The sequence below is a fragment of the Ambystoma mexicanum genome, chromosome 9 (genome assembly GCF_040938575.1).
Source record: "Ambystoma mexicanum isolate Mex_15411 chromosome 9, UKY_AmexF1_1, whole genome shotgun sequence".
Lineage (NCBI taxonomy): Eukaryota > Metazoa > Chordata > Amphibia > Caudata > Ambystomatidae > Ambystoma > Ambystoma mexicanum.
In genome coordinates this window covers 660,886,629-660,899,980 of record NC_090931.1, presented here as the reverse complement: position 1 = coordinate 660,899,980, position 13,352 = coordinate 660,886,629, and the positions used below count along the sequence as shown (strand labels likewise).

Here is a 13,352-nt window from a genome sequence, read left to right as displayed (position 1 = left end):
GAGGCACGTGACTACCCAGACGTGACCGAACGTGTACCCCACGTGATGGGGGGGATAGGAGCGTAGCTAAGGTCCGTTTCTCGGATGGCAACTAGGCACTATCGTGGGTATGGGATGCAGAGTTTTAGACAAGTTATATGGAGAGCTAAAAAGCACACCGTAGCGAATTGCAATAGGTAACTGGCACTTTATTATGTTAATAACAACAACAACGTTATAGTTTTGTAGCCGCTGTTCTTCATATCTGTTTTTGTATTGACTTGCATATGCAGGAGGATGGAGGATGTTAATCACATCTTTTCATGTCTCCGAGACAAAGTTCTCATTTGCGCTTTCAAACCACCTCCCATGTTACATCTACGTTATTAGTATTGTAATATTATTTAACTTAATCTACGAGGAAATAAGCATGGCTCAACATGGATATACTACGAGTTACGTAAAATATACCAGCCTGTGGAAAGCACTATATATACACGTGTGTGGTTCTAGTGTATATCTAAAATAACCACTTTAAGGTCATAACAATGTTGTCAGCTAAGGCACAATGGTGTAAAGTGCATTGGTCGGAATCACACCCTATGGTCAAGTGGAGAAGCGGGGATTTTAGGTCAGGTTTCCTGATTCTATAGTTTGTAGTTCTAGGTGGTAGACCGTGGGGCCTTTGCGCGTAAGGTGGTGCAGTAAAAAGTGTCAGTAACGAAATTACTGCAACGTTTACTGTACTACAGAGCCATACTTCAAATTTGCATTGTATGTATTTCATCCACTTCTATACCTCCAAAAACTGTATTCATTACTGCATTGCCACTTCCTGTTAATTCTTCCAAGTCCCGTGAATGGGGACTAACGCTATTTTACCACCACTTGCAACGCAGCTAATTTACTGCGGATATGAGTGGCATTAGCGGTAAACTAATATGGCAATATTTGTTTGAAATATCGCCATCCTCGCAATGACCCCAATACCTCATAATCATTCATACAGATAACAAAGACCTATTTTAGGAACATTATCAGAACTCGGGTGCTGTTTGAGGCGAAACCTAAAAGCCTGCTGCATGGTACTATTTCTAATAGACATTGGTTATTTGTATCACAACCAACGCCTAAAGTGCCCAGTAATCTACAGCCATACCGAGTACTGCTACGTTTACCCACCACCAATAGTCTATTAACAGTAGATCTTAAAGAGTGTATGGGGATATCGCTGAACCAGGTTGGATAGATACTCGCACATCCATTCAGAATTGCCCACATCTGCGACAACACCCGGGCTTGAATCTGGTCTTCTATAAGCAGCCCTCTAAACGATAGGCGGGCCTGAGAGATGTAGCCAGCATTTCTCTGCCCAGAAATCACACATACTGCATGGTTTTGAACTTCTTGAAGCTTAAGCAGTAAATTATCGGCAATACAAAGGTAAAGAGACAGGCAGAGTTGCATTCTAGTTAGGGCAACTGCCTGAACTAGGAGCTAAAGGGGCCCCCATCCAGTAAATTGCTAAACTGGCTAATGTTATGTAGGTGGTAATGAGCGGTCTACCCCAATAGATGCCCATCGAGATCCACAAGGTTTTGGGCATCATCAGCATATAGATGACATCCATGACCCATTTGAACCACTGGTTGCATGTTTTAGGTAGAACATATTTGGGTATCTCATATTTGAGTATCTCATAAGTGTTGCAATGTCTATAAATGTGCAGTGGGTGACAACAATATTTGCATTCATCCCCTGAAGTCCTCACACAATCTCAAATGTCTCTTCTTTTTTTAAAATCCCATTAGGGGAAAGCCACCCTGATGTTTCTTCATACCCTGCCCTCGTTATTGACAATCAAACCATTCTTTGTATATAGGACAGCACCCTGTGCTTTCTGTATTCTCATTGCTTCGCCTAATTATGTATGGGGTATATCTGAATATGGCTTGATCTTTTGCCACACCTTTGCCAGAAAGCTCCAACTTTTGTTAAGGCCATGATTACTTTTACCCTGGGAATCCTGTATCTCCTCCCTTTGTGCTTGCAGTTTCCCTATGTTGGTCCTCCGTTCGGGGTATTAGGAATATCCTGGACCTTTGGGCCTGAAAAACTGTTGAGTGCTTTAGAAAGAGCAGGTTGTCCAGTAAACTGAGCTGTTTTCCAAAGCTAAGTATATTTCACCATACAGCCACCTGTTAACCTAACTAAGCAAGTGCAGCTCAGGGAACGGGTTGTAAAGTGGTCATTTTTGTGCAGATTATTCGAAGAGGAGCCAGGCATCCACCTAAGAGGGGTCCAGTCTTCACAACATCCCAGGAATCCTCAAAGGTTTGCTAGCATGGGCCAAAGGCAGCGCAGGGAGCAGCCTCAGTTCTTTATCCGCCAAAGAGAACTGGAAAGTTCGGGGGTGGGGGGTCCATCATTGCTGCTTTTTGGACACACTGTTGCTTAGATTGGTGGCTTGTAGTCTGAAAGCTTCCCTCCCCACTGCTCGTTGCTGTGAGGTAGCTTTAGTGTGGCATTAAGTGGTCTACAGAACACAAACTGTGCTTACTTTATATGCAGGGTCAGACATGACCTATTTACTTTATTAATTCTCTCCACTTGTTACCAGCAATATTCATCTCTCACACAACGTACTCTTCGATTATGCTCCTTTCTGATTTGGCATGGGAGCCCCCAAATTATTATTTGGGAATTTACCTGCGGTATCACAAATGGACAAGGCAGGTATTTTAAGCCTACATATCTACCAGGATTTCCTGAGCACGCTCTAGAGCCCATCACACACCAAACAATAATGAATATCTATCTTCTAACACTCCAAAACTGCCTTGGAATCCCAGTGCCTATATTGGCTTAACACATTCTCTTCTGTGTCACCTTTCTGAAAAAGAAAGCCCACATATAAAGGATGAATACTCACCCATACAAATACAAGCATTTAGCCGTGCATAACTAACCACCAGTGTCTGTAAACTCCTTTCCAGATTCCCTCTCTTACTTCAACATTGCCATTCTTCCCAGCAGACTACGGTCTGGTTATCCTGATCAGGGGCACAATATTCTTCGGACAAGGATTTGTCGCTTTGAAAGTACTAGGGCAGTGATTGGACTCCGTAAAAATGGCTAACAACATTCACACAATTCTTTTCAATCTTGTGAAGATCTGCTCTCCAACCTTGACTCTAACATCCCCTCGGTCCTCATCCTACTTGATCTCTCTTTAGCCTTGGCCATAGTCAACCATACCATCCTGCTCAACCGTCTCCATGACAACCTGGATATCACTGATCAGGCCCTGGCCTGGCTGACCTCCTTCCTCTCTGATCGACCCTCGCAGGTCCAATTTGTGTCCTTCCTTTCACCTATCTTCCTTTCTACCTGCGGTGTTCCCTTGGGGTCTAACCTCTCCCCCTGGGTCTTCAACCAATACCTGGCAACTCTCGCCCACCGCATTGGCATTTTCTGTTCCAATTTCCAGTGCTGTGCTAACGACACCCAACTCATTTTCAGGCTTACCTCGGCCACTCCTCTCCTTCTCTCATCTCTGATTGCCTATCTGCCATTCAGGATTGGTGTGCCGCCAACGATCTCTGCCTGAATGCCAGCAAGAAGGAGATCCTCCTCATTGGCACACCTTCACCCTTCTTTCCCCTCACTCTCTGGCTGGCCTCCCTTGGCCCTCCTCCTACCCCCACTTGGTCATCTTTGATTTCACACTTTCCTTCTCTGCCCACATCTCTGATGTCTCTAAAAAGTCAAACTTCCTACTGCACCTCCTCAGAGGTACTCTGTCTTTCCTCTCCTTCCCCAAGAAGTTCACAGTCTCCCGAGCCCTGGCTCTCTCTAGGTTGGACTGTTGTAACAGCCTCTTTCTAAATCTACCTGCCTCTACTCTCCTCCCTTTGCAACCATCCAGAACAGGACTGCAAGATTTGTCCGTAGCCTCAAGCCCTGGGATCGTATCTCTCCAGCCCTGAAATCTCTCCATTGGCTCCCAGTGGATGCAATGATTAAATTCAAAGTCCTTTGCATTTTCCACAAGGCTTTTTGGGGACTGGGTACAAAATACCTGCAGCTGTCCCTTCGTAAGTACTTCCCCTCTCAACCTCTTTGCTACTCTACCTCCCTCATGGCCAGTTGTTTTTCAAAGAAACAAGAGGGTAGATCTGTCTTCGGCTGGGGCCTCCCTGCCACTCTGAAACTTGAGGAGAACCATCTCTTGTTCCAGAAGCACCTCAAGACCTTCCTCTTTGCTTCTGCCTTCACCCTCTTCTCCCCTGCTGATCAGCTCTCTCTCGGCACCGTGCATTTGGCCTACCCTCTGACCTCCAGGCCCAGGTTCCTGCTCACTCTGCCACCCACCCGCACTGCCTCCTGGCAATGCCTTGCACTGGGATCTGTATCTGTACCACCCCCTGCACTTACTAGACACACCCTGTCTGTTGCCTTAATCCCAGCACTTGCCGCGTGCTGGCTGCACTACCATTGTTTGTTGCGTTTATTATTTATTTATTTTAATATGTATTGTGAGAGGATTCAATTCAACACTACAGCTAAGTCAATGCCTAGTCTGGGATACTGAATGGAAACCCTTATTGATATATCTTTATGTCCAGTTCATGCGTTCTGGATGACTACCCCTATATAACACCCCTCTCTTGGAATCCCCCTGACCCCACTGAGCCAAGAAGTAGTTCTGTTTTGCAAGTTTAAAAGGTTTATTTGATAATTTAAACAATAGATATATATATCACACTTTATAATAATTTAATAATTGAATATCACACTGAATCTGAGCAGTAATCAATAATGGATAGTCTGGCACTAGCACACTTGTGAATAGGAACAGAAGAATAAGGTGGTAGAGAATGCTTTATATAAGTTCAGATGGATGTAATGTTGAATGAAAATGCAATACAGAAAATACTCAATATGATTTCAACAAAACAATGTAATCACGTTTCTCTGGCAATCCCCTCGCCCCTTTATGCAATGCAAGGAAATGCAAGGAAAGCACACAGTTCTCAGAAATGCAATCAAATGTAATTCAGTTCACCCCAGCAAGCTTAGACTACAGAAGTTTGAAACACAGGCCCCAAAATGCTTTTGTATGTGATAGCAATATATTGGAAAATGTGCTAAAATGATTTTAATTCCCTCTGGAGGTTCAGGGTGAGTGGTATCTAGTTAATATTAGTCCAGGCTCACTCTAGCAATGATTCAGGGATGGTTCTTAAGAGGCAAACGAAATTTTAGCAAGGAAAGCAAGAACTGCTGTTTTCACACATGGAGAAATGTGCAAATCGCGGCAAATTCGCGAGTGCGGCAAAAGTATCGGGGGTAGGAATGCGGTTCTAGGTTCGTAGGAAAACCAAGATTCCCAGCTTTCAGAGGAAAGTTACTGCAAGTCTCTAAGACAAACGGTCACGGAGATATGAGCGATATGGTAAAGGTCGTTTTTCAGATTTGAAATTTTAAAGTTCAAAAAGACAATTGACAGCTAGCAACTAGAAATGACAGGTAACAGCTTTGCAAATGACAGGTGACAGTTAGGAGGCAGTTCTGGTTAGATTAAAATAGATTGAATTATATTATTTTAACTAAGAGATTGGTTCTGCACCGTTCTGCTAGGTACTCACAATATATTTAGAAATAGGCCTCGCCACGGATCTGGTCAGGTTTTTGGACTGTACTCCGGACTGGTCTCGGCACTTCACAGTGATCTGGGTCAGCTCTCTGGTTCTGCTAACAGTGGTCTGGGTCAGCTCTGCTCTCTCTCTGGGTACAGCACTGCTTCTGGATCTTTCTGCACAGCTTTCTCTGGACCCAGCGCTGATCTGCACGCTGTTCGGTTTGCTGGATGCTGAGGCCCATTGAGAAGAGTTCTCAGTTTGTGGGTTTAGGCCCTTGCTTTGAGTTCTGAATCAAGTTCTTTGGAGTTTGTGTTGAATCTAGTATCTTCTGGATGTTGTGTGGTCCGGCAGAGCGCGTTGCAGCAACTGGAATTGAATGTCCCTATCTGTCCTGACTGTCTGCTTTTATGTGTTTTGAAAATGGGTGTGTGTGCAGCATCACTAGGCTCTACCCCTCTCCACTTGTCATTGGCCACTTCATCCTCTTCCCCTTGATTGGGGGAATGAAATGAAGTGTCATCATGATGAGGTCTGTTTATGATACAGAGAACCCACCCCTGTCAAATTACACACAATCTATATTTTGACCCAAAAGACATATTTGCACAGGTACACATTTGTTTAAAATTACATGCACCCATCACATATCACAGGAGGTATACCCTGTCCAAATCTGCTCTTCCTGGGAGCTTGCGTTCAGAAATGGCAACATATTTCACTTTTTAACTGGTTTCGTAATATCGGACATTACCCCAAATTTATACACATGTGCGCAAGGAGTATAGACATTACTTGATGAAGTGTCAGATTTTTAACATGCATACATTTTAAGTAATACCCTCTTAACTGCTAGCTTCCCCCCAGATTATGCCACCGGTTCTAAAAACCTCTTAAAATGTGGGCAGAAAAATCACAAGAATTATGGTATCATTTAAATAATTATGACAAGTCCGTACTATGAGATATTCATCTTTTTCTAAAACCATATTCTGGCTACAGGGGTGTGTCTTTTCAGGCCACATGGTACAGAAACCAGTCTTTCCACTTTCTTCAAGCTCAGCCTCTGTCTCCAGTTTCTCCCCCTCCCAGTTTCTGCCAAGAGGAAGCCATTTTTATTACCCCTGCAATAAACCATCTGCCTGGGCCCTGGAAGGCCCATTGTTCAAGAGGAAGCCATTTATGGCCACTTCCATAAACCCTCTGCCTGGGTCCTATGTTTAGCCTCTAGCAGTCCCTTGGTAATCCAATCAGAGACGTGTCATATCCCTTTTGGTGGGAGCAGCAAAAGGGCAGCTAGGCCTGGGAACATAGCTGTTGTGCAAGTCTCATCTCCTGTCGGGGGTAGCTGGTGGGCAGAATTCAGTTCCTTAAGCCAGGCCCCAGCTAATGTCACTTTTGGTTACCCAGTTTTCTGCATTCAAATAAAATGAACCATTTTTACATATGCAGCTAGAATGCTGATTCTAAGTTTAAAACTATGACATTTAAACAATTGCAACCTATGTGACACTCAAAAGTAGGTCACTCATTTCTTTTAAACATTTAGATTTTTAGTGTCTTTCAGTCCAAATTTACTTAAACTGCTGAAATCCACAACTCAGCCAGTCTTGTTATAAACCTTAAAGTCACTTCAGAATATAACTTTAGATTGTATCCACCTCTCAGTAAGTCTTTCTTTGGCCTGCCTTGGGTTCATTTATTCAGTTTTACACAAAAAAGAAAAAAGTCTGGTGTTGTTTTAAACCGCCGGCTTTCTGATAGTGGTGAGTACTGGTAATGCACCCATTTTTGGGATTTAAGAAAATGAATTCCCCACAATTCTAGGTTGCTTTTGGCAATCAGCATTGCCGTTCCCAATGGTTTCAGACTACTGTGTGGGTAGTCCAATGGTGGTTTTAGGCAGTGCCCTTCTGTGCCCATAACATCGGCAAAAATGAGTGGCAGCCTATTCTTCATGCATTTCCCTGTGCATTTTCTGGGAAGCTCTGGCCGTCATGATGTTTTCAATGCCAGTACTGCACAGTTTTAAGGTAGGGCTCGGATGCATGGATAAAAACATCCCACAAGCCCCCCTCTTGCGATGGCCATTCTGTTTCACTGATGGGACTCGCAAGACCTGGGATATTTCCTCATCTTCTTCCAATAGATGGCACAGTTCAGCATCTTTTCCTCCATCCGGTCGGATCGATTGGTTCTCCTCGCCGGTCCTGATGGGAGTATTGGGCGGTACCCTGGGCCCCCCGGTCTCTGCTCCCGGTCTCCGGATCGTCCTCCTTGGCCAGTCTCCAGGTTTTCTTTCTCCTAGGACGACAAAGGAAGAGCGGCAATACCTATTCATGGACATTTCTCCCCCACCATTGATATAGTGGGGTGGCATGTAAATTTATAGTCAAAACATATGAACATGCACATTTCTTTTTGCATTTAAAAACAAAAAACACCCACATTGAGAAACTCAGAATTTGATAGGCGATATGTAGGATATTTTAAGTTAGAACTGAATTAATCTGAGACAGTACCCTCTAGGATTCCAGCGGATTCCTCCAGTTGTTGCAGAGTGTGCCTGGGATGGCAACACTTCAACAGGTTAATGTGGACCCACGTGTCTTCCCCCTCTGCCAAACCGCCTTTGGGGATGCGGATCTTGTAGGCCACAGGGGAGATTTTGTCTATAATCTCAAAGGGTCCCTTCCATGTAGGCAAACATTTTCGCTGTTTGGCCTGGTTCCTTTGGAAATTGTATAGATGGACCCGGTCCCCCACCTGATATTCCTTCCTGGAAGTCTTCAGGTCATAGTGGGTCTTCATGCTATCAGCTGATCTTTCTAGATTCCGCTGAGCATAAGCAAAAGCATGTTGAAGGTGTTTCCTTAAATTCTCCACATACTCATGAGTTGTGGAGGCATTTATTAGTGTCTGCTCTTGGGTCCTGTAGAGCAAATGCTGCGGAAGCACCATCTTGCGCCCAGTCATCAACTCAAATGGTGACATTTTGGTTGCAGATGAAGGGGTAGATCTGATGGCCATTAGGACCAGAGGTAATCGGATATCCCAACTTGGCCCAGAATCTGCCACAAACTTTTTTAATATGCTCACAATGATTCGGTTATATCTCTCTACTGCCCCAGAAGAAGCTGGCCGGTAAGCAATATGCAACTTCCTTCTGACCCCCAGTATCTCCCACATCTTTGTCATCACTTCACTGGTGAAGTGGCTACCTCTGTCTGACTCAATCCTTTGAGGTAAACCGAAACGGGAAAAGATGTGGTTAATCATCAGGGCAGCTGCAGTTTCTGCCTTGCAATTTGGGGGTGGGAGACATTCCACCCACTTGGTAAACAAGCATGTCACAGTCAACATGTACTTATTCCCCCTAGCCGAGCGAATCACGGGGCCTACAAAGTCGATTTGTAAATCTGACCATGGCAGTGTCATCCCCCTCTTTTGGAGGGGTGCACGGTGCGTGAGGGATGATGGCTGAAATTGTGCACACACAAGACACCCCTTCAAGTATTGGTCGAGGTCCTGCCCCATGTGTGGCCAGTATGCAACCTCTCTTAAGATTTCCAATGTTGTGTGAAACCCCCTATGACCGGCGGTGGCCGCATCATGGGCGTGACTTAACATCAGGCTTCGGAATGAGGTAGGAACCACCCACTGATCGTGGCCAGCTTTGGATTTCCTTACCAACAAACCGTCTTGGATTCGGAACATTTTTGGACATTTCATCAACACTCTTAGGTCCTCTTTCCCAATGTAATCGGTATCCGTCAGGGGAAAGTTCTCAGGGTCCTCAAAGTGCTGGTAGAATTTACCAATTATTGGACCCCCCTTCTGAGCGGTAATCAAATCAGCATCAGGGGTCTCCTTACTCCATTGTGCAATTGAAAGATCATGGTGAGCATTTGTCTGGGACCTAGTGATAGCAGTGACCTGGATTTCCCCCAACAGGGACTCAATCTCAATTAGATCCCCTTGGATGGCCCCGGTTTTGGCCAGCTGATCAGCTAAGTCATTTCCAGTTTTGTCTGGTCCCTCTACTTTGGAATGACCCTTGATCTTTTTCCAATAGATGGTCATCTCATTCGAGGTGACCAGATCATCAATGTTTTGGATCAACTTCCCATGTTTCAAGGGTTTGTTGTTAGCACATAACATGCCTCTGGTTTTCCAATTAACCAGGTGCTCCACGAACCCGTTCCGTACATAATCCGAATCTGTGATTATGACCAGTTCGTGGAGTTTATGCTGGACAGCAGTGAGGATGGCCTGATGCACAGCCATCAATTCTGCCACCTGACTACTTCGGGGACCAATTTTGTATCCAGTGGAGGGTTCTAGGAACTCATTCACCCATGCATTCCCTACGCCGGCCACCAGTTCTTTCTCCCCGTTGTTGTCAACATGGTAAGAGCATCCATCCACATAGACAGTGGGCATTCCCTCACACTTGTCCTCTTCAAAGACTTTGTGTGGGGAATTAAGGTATGCCTCCGTGTTGTCCTTGATTTTTAGACTTTCGTCCTCGAGACAGTTTTCTCTGGCACAATCATGCAAGTCAGCCAGACCTTGCGCGAGGGGACTCTTCTTGTTTTGGCCATATCTGACCTCCACAGGAAAGCCTTGCATTGACAGAATCCAGGAAGTAATTCGGGAATTACTCACATTTCCGGCCCGGATTCTGTCACTTTGGAGATATTGCAGAGGCTGGTGTGGAGTCTCCACTATGATGTGTTCCCCCTGTATAAACGGGTGGTAATTCTTCAATGCCCACACCGTTGCCAGGAGTGCCTTCTCACAATCGTTGAATTTTTCCTCCACAGAGGTTAAAGTTTTGCTCGCATAGGAGATTACTTTATTGACCTTGTCATGCTTTTGGTATAATTCTGCTGTCAAGCACGTATTAGAGAACCCCGTCTCCAGGAAGAACTCCTTGTTTCTGACAGGGTAAGCTAGGCAAGGCGCTTGTGAGAGGCTTCTTTTGAGTTGTTTTACTGCCTCGGCTTGTTCTGGACCCCATTCCCACTTGACCCCCCCCCCCTTCAGGAGATGAATCGGGGGTCTGGTGATCTCTGCGTAGCCCTCAATGAACTTTCTGCTGTAATTAGTCAGTCCAAGGAGGCTCCTTAGTTCCCGCTGAGTTGTGGGGTCTTTCAGTTTTTGATGTGCTTCCACTTTCTTTTCCTAGGGACAGAGACCCTGAGGAGTAATCTCATGCCCCAAGAAATTAACACGGGTTCTACACCACTGTGCTTTCTGAAAGGAAAGTTTTGCTCCGGCGGCCCTCAACTGGGTCAGAACATAACGGATCTCCGCTATGTATTCCTCCACAGATGAACTTTTGATGAGGACATCGTCTACATAAGCCAGGTTACCCCTCGCACCCAGGTCGGGCATGGCCTTATGTAGGAAAATATTGAACTCATTACCGGAGTTAAGGTATCCGAAGGGAGTCCGGGTCCATGTGTACTGCTGGCCCCCAAAGGTAAAAGCCAGCTTGTATTGGTCCTCCCTACTGACAGGCACAGTCCAGTATCCATTGGTCAGGTCTATTGCAGTGAATACCTGTGACCCCTGGATCTGGGCCAGCCTTTGGTCAATGTAGGGCAGAGGCCATCGGGAAGTATGGACCCGTTTGTTGAGCTCCCTGAGGTCGGCGCAGAGTCTCCACTGGCCGTTTGGCTTCAATATTCCCAGCACCAGATTATTGAAGGTGCTGTGGACTGGACGGATTATTCCCCGGGACTCAAGGTTCTTAATTATTTCAGTAAGGGACTCCATTGATGCAACAGGCTAGAGATATTGCTTCACAAACACCGGAGTCATGCCAGGGTCCGTGGGGATTGTTGTTGTGTGGATGTCGGTGCGACCACAGTCATATGAGTCTACCGCAAAGAGATCTTGGAAATCCAAGAAAACTTGTTTCAACTTTTGCTTTTGTTCCAGAGTCACACAGGCATCAGCTAGGTTGACTCTCTCTTCCACCATCTGCCTGAAGCCTGGAAAGACTTCTGGTTTGGCTATTTCAGCGGCCTCCTCCAGCTGGGTGGAGAAGTCCCTGGTCAGAGTGCTGATTTGGACTGGAGGCTTCAGGTGGGAAAGGCAACCCTCATGGACCTGGAAAATCCCCTCATCCCTCCTGAAGTCACAAGTCACATCTTCCTTACCATAAGGGCAAGAAGTGTACACCAGGAAGTTCCCCCCCATGCCGGGTAAAAATCCTGTCTGGTGTTGTATTGTCATCACTGTCACTGTCAAAGCAGTCCTTGGGGATTGGCCCTAACAGTTCATTACCTAAATCAATGGAAAAATGTCGGTCATCAACCGCCATTCCAATAATGGTGCCTGCGGCTAGAGTAATACTCTTTAAGTCGCTGTTATCCACCTCTATTAGAATGGTGTCATGTTCTATGTTGACTAATGGTGTTGGGTTTACCCCCAACCCTTGCTGTTGGAGAGAAGCGTTTAGATGTATGTAAGCATCAGGGTTTTGCAGATATTGTCCTCTTTTAACTTTCACTTCCAGGGAGAATTGTCGGGTCCTTTCTGGGATGGTGACTTCCTCTTTGATCTGAATTTCAACTGCATAAGGTAGCAATTGAGCTGACCTAAATGCTTTTTCTGGATCATCAAAGCCCATGGGATTATCCGCTAATCAGGACCAAGCTTTGAAGTTTATTAGGCCCAAACTAATGGCAAAGCGATTGAGAATGTCACTGCCTAAGTAAAAGGCAGCAGTGACGTCTCGCACGACCCAACAATTATGGACTATGCTCTTGTTGCCAATGGAGATTTTGAGCATACACCTGCTTGGCAGGAGCTGTTTGGAATTAGGTGCTTCCAGGTCCATTTCCCATTTGTCTATCAGTTTGAATGTGGGAATGGCTGGATCTTTTGGGAGTTGGCGGAACATGGCTTCGCTTATGAAGCTCTTACCGTTGTTCACACACACTCGAGCGAGAATAGAGTCCTTCCCATCATTTAATCGGACAGGGATGAACAACTGCTCTCCAATTTGCTGAATATCAGCCAGGCTCTGAGCTGATTTCACATCTTTCTGGACTATAGGAGTGGGAGTTTCTGATTGTGGATTAGTATAGAATCTCAGACTGTTTCCTTCCAGCGTGGAGTACCACTTTAGACTGGAAGGAAGGTTGATTTTCAGAAATAGAGAGGACCCTCCATCACCAGTCTGTTGTCCTACTGCTATTACTGTCACGTCTGGAATTTTGCTATTCCGAAGTGGAATTCTACTTGGTCAGATTTTTGTTCAACCATGTGGCAGGTGCCGTTTAAACTAACATGGTTGACACTCTGTTTTAATTTTATTGGTCGGCTAGTCTGGGTCCAGAGGACCTTGTTTACGCAATCTATTAGAGGTAACAACCTTCTCAGGAGGTCATTCCCTAGTAAACAAGGGGTGCCCTCTGGAGTCACAACTATGACTGGGTGTTTCAACTTGTGTCGCCCAATTTTAATGTCCAAGTCTGCCGTCCCCTCGACGGGAATTTCCTTCCCGTCAAAGTTCTGGAATTGTCCAGGAAGTGAGGTGAGAGGAATTTGGTAATTCCCTCCCCTTCCTGCATTCAGTTCATCAAAGGCCCTTCTGGACAGAAGGGTAGCTTGAGATCCAGTGTCCACCAGTGCCAAAATTGTACCCTGCCCCTGTACTTGTACCGGGCCATAATATCTTCCCTCCTTCTCCTCAAGGGGGCACAGATAATGCAC

The 13,352-nt window shown here is 45.5% G+C and overlaps 1 protein-coding gene across 2 annotated transcripts in view; it reads left to right on the top strand.

The window, feature by feature from the left end:
- The first annotated feature begins 2 nt into the window (after positions 1–2).
- ORC2 (origin recognition complex subunit 2) overlaps positions 3–13,352 on the top strand; it is a 369,154-nt gene continuing 355,804 nt past the window's right edge. Inside the window, exon 1 of one of the 2 annotated variants that reach the window (XM_069615439.1) lies at positions 3–176. The gene's annotated coding sequence lies outside the window, so the exon portion shown is untranslated. The remainder of the gene's footprint in view (positions 177–13,352) is intronic. The other variant, XM_069615438.1, reaches the window with a different exon arrangement.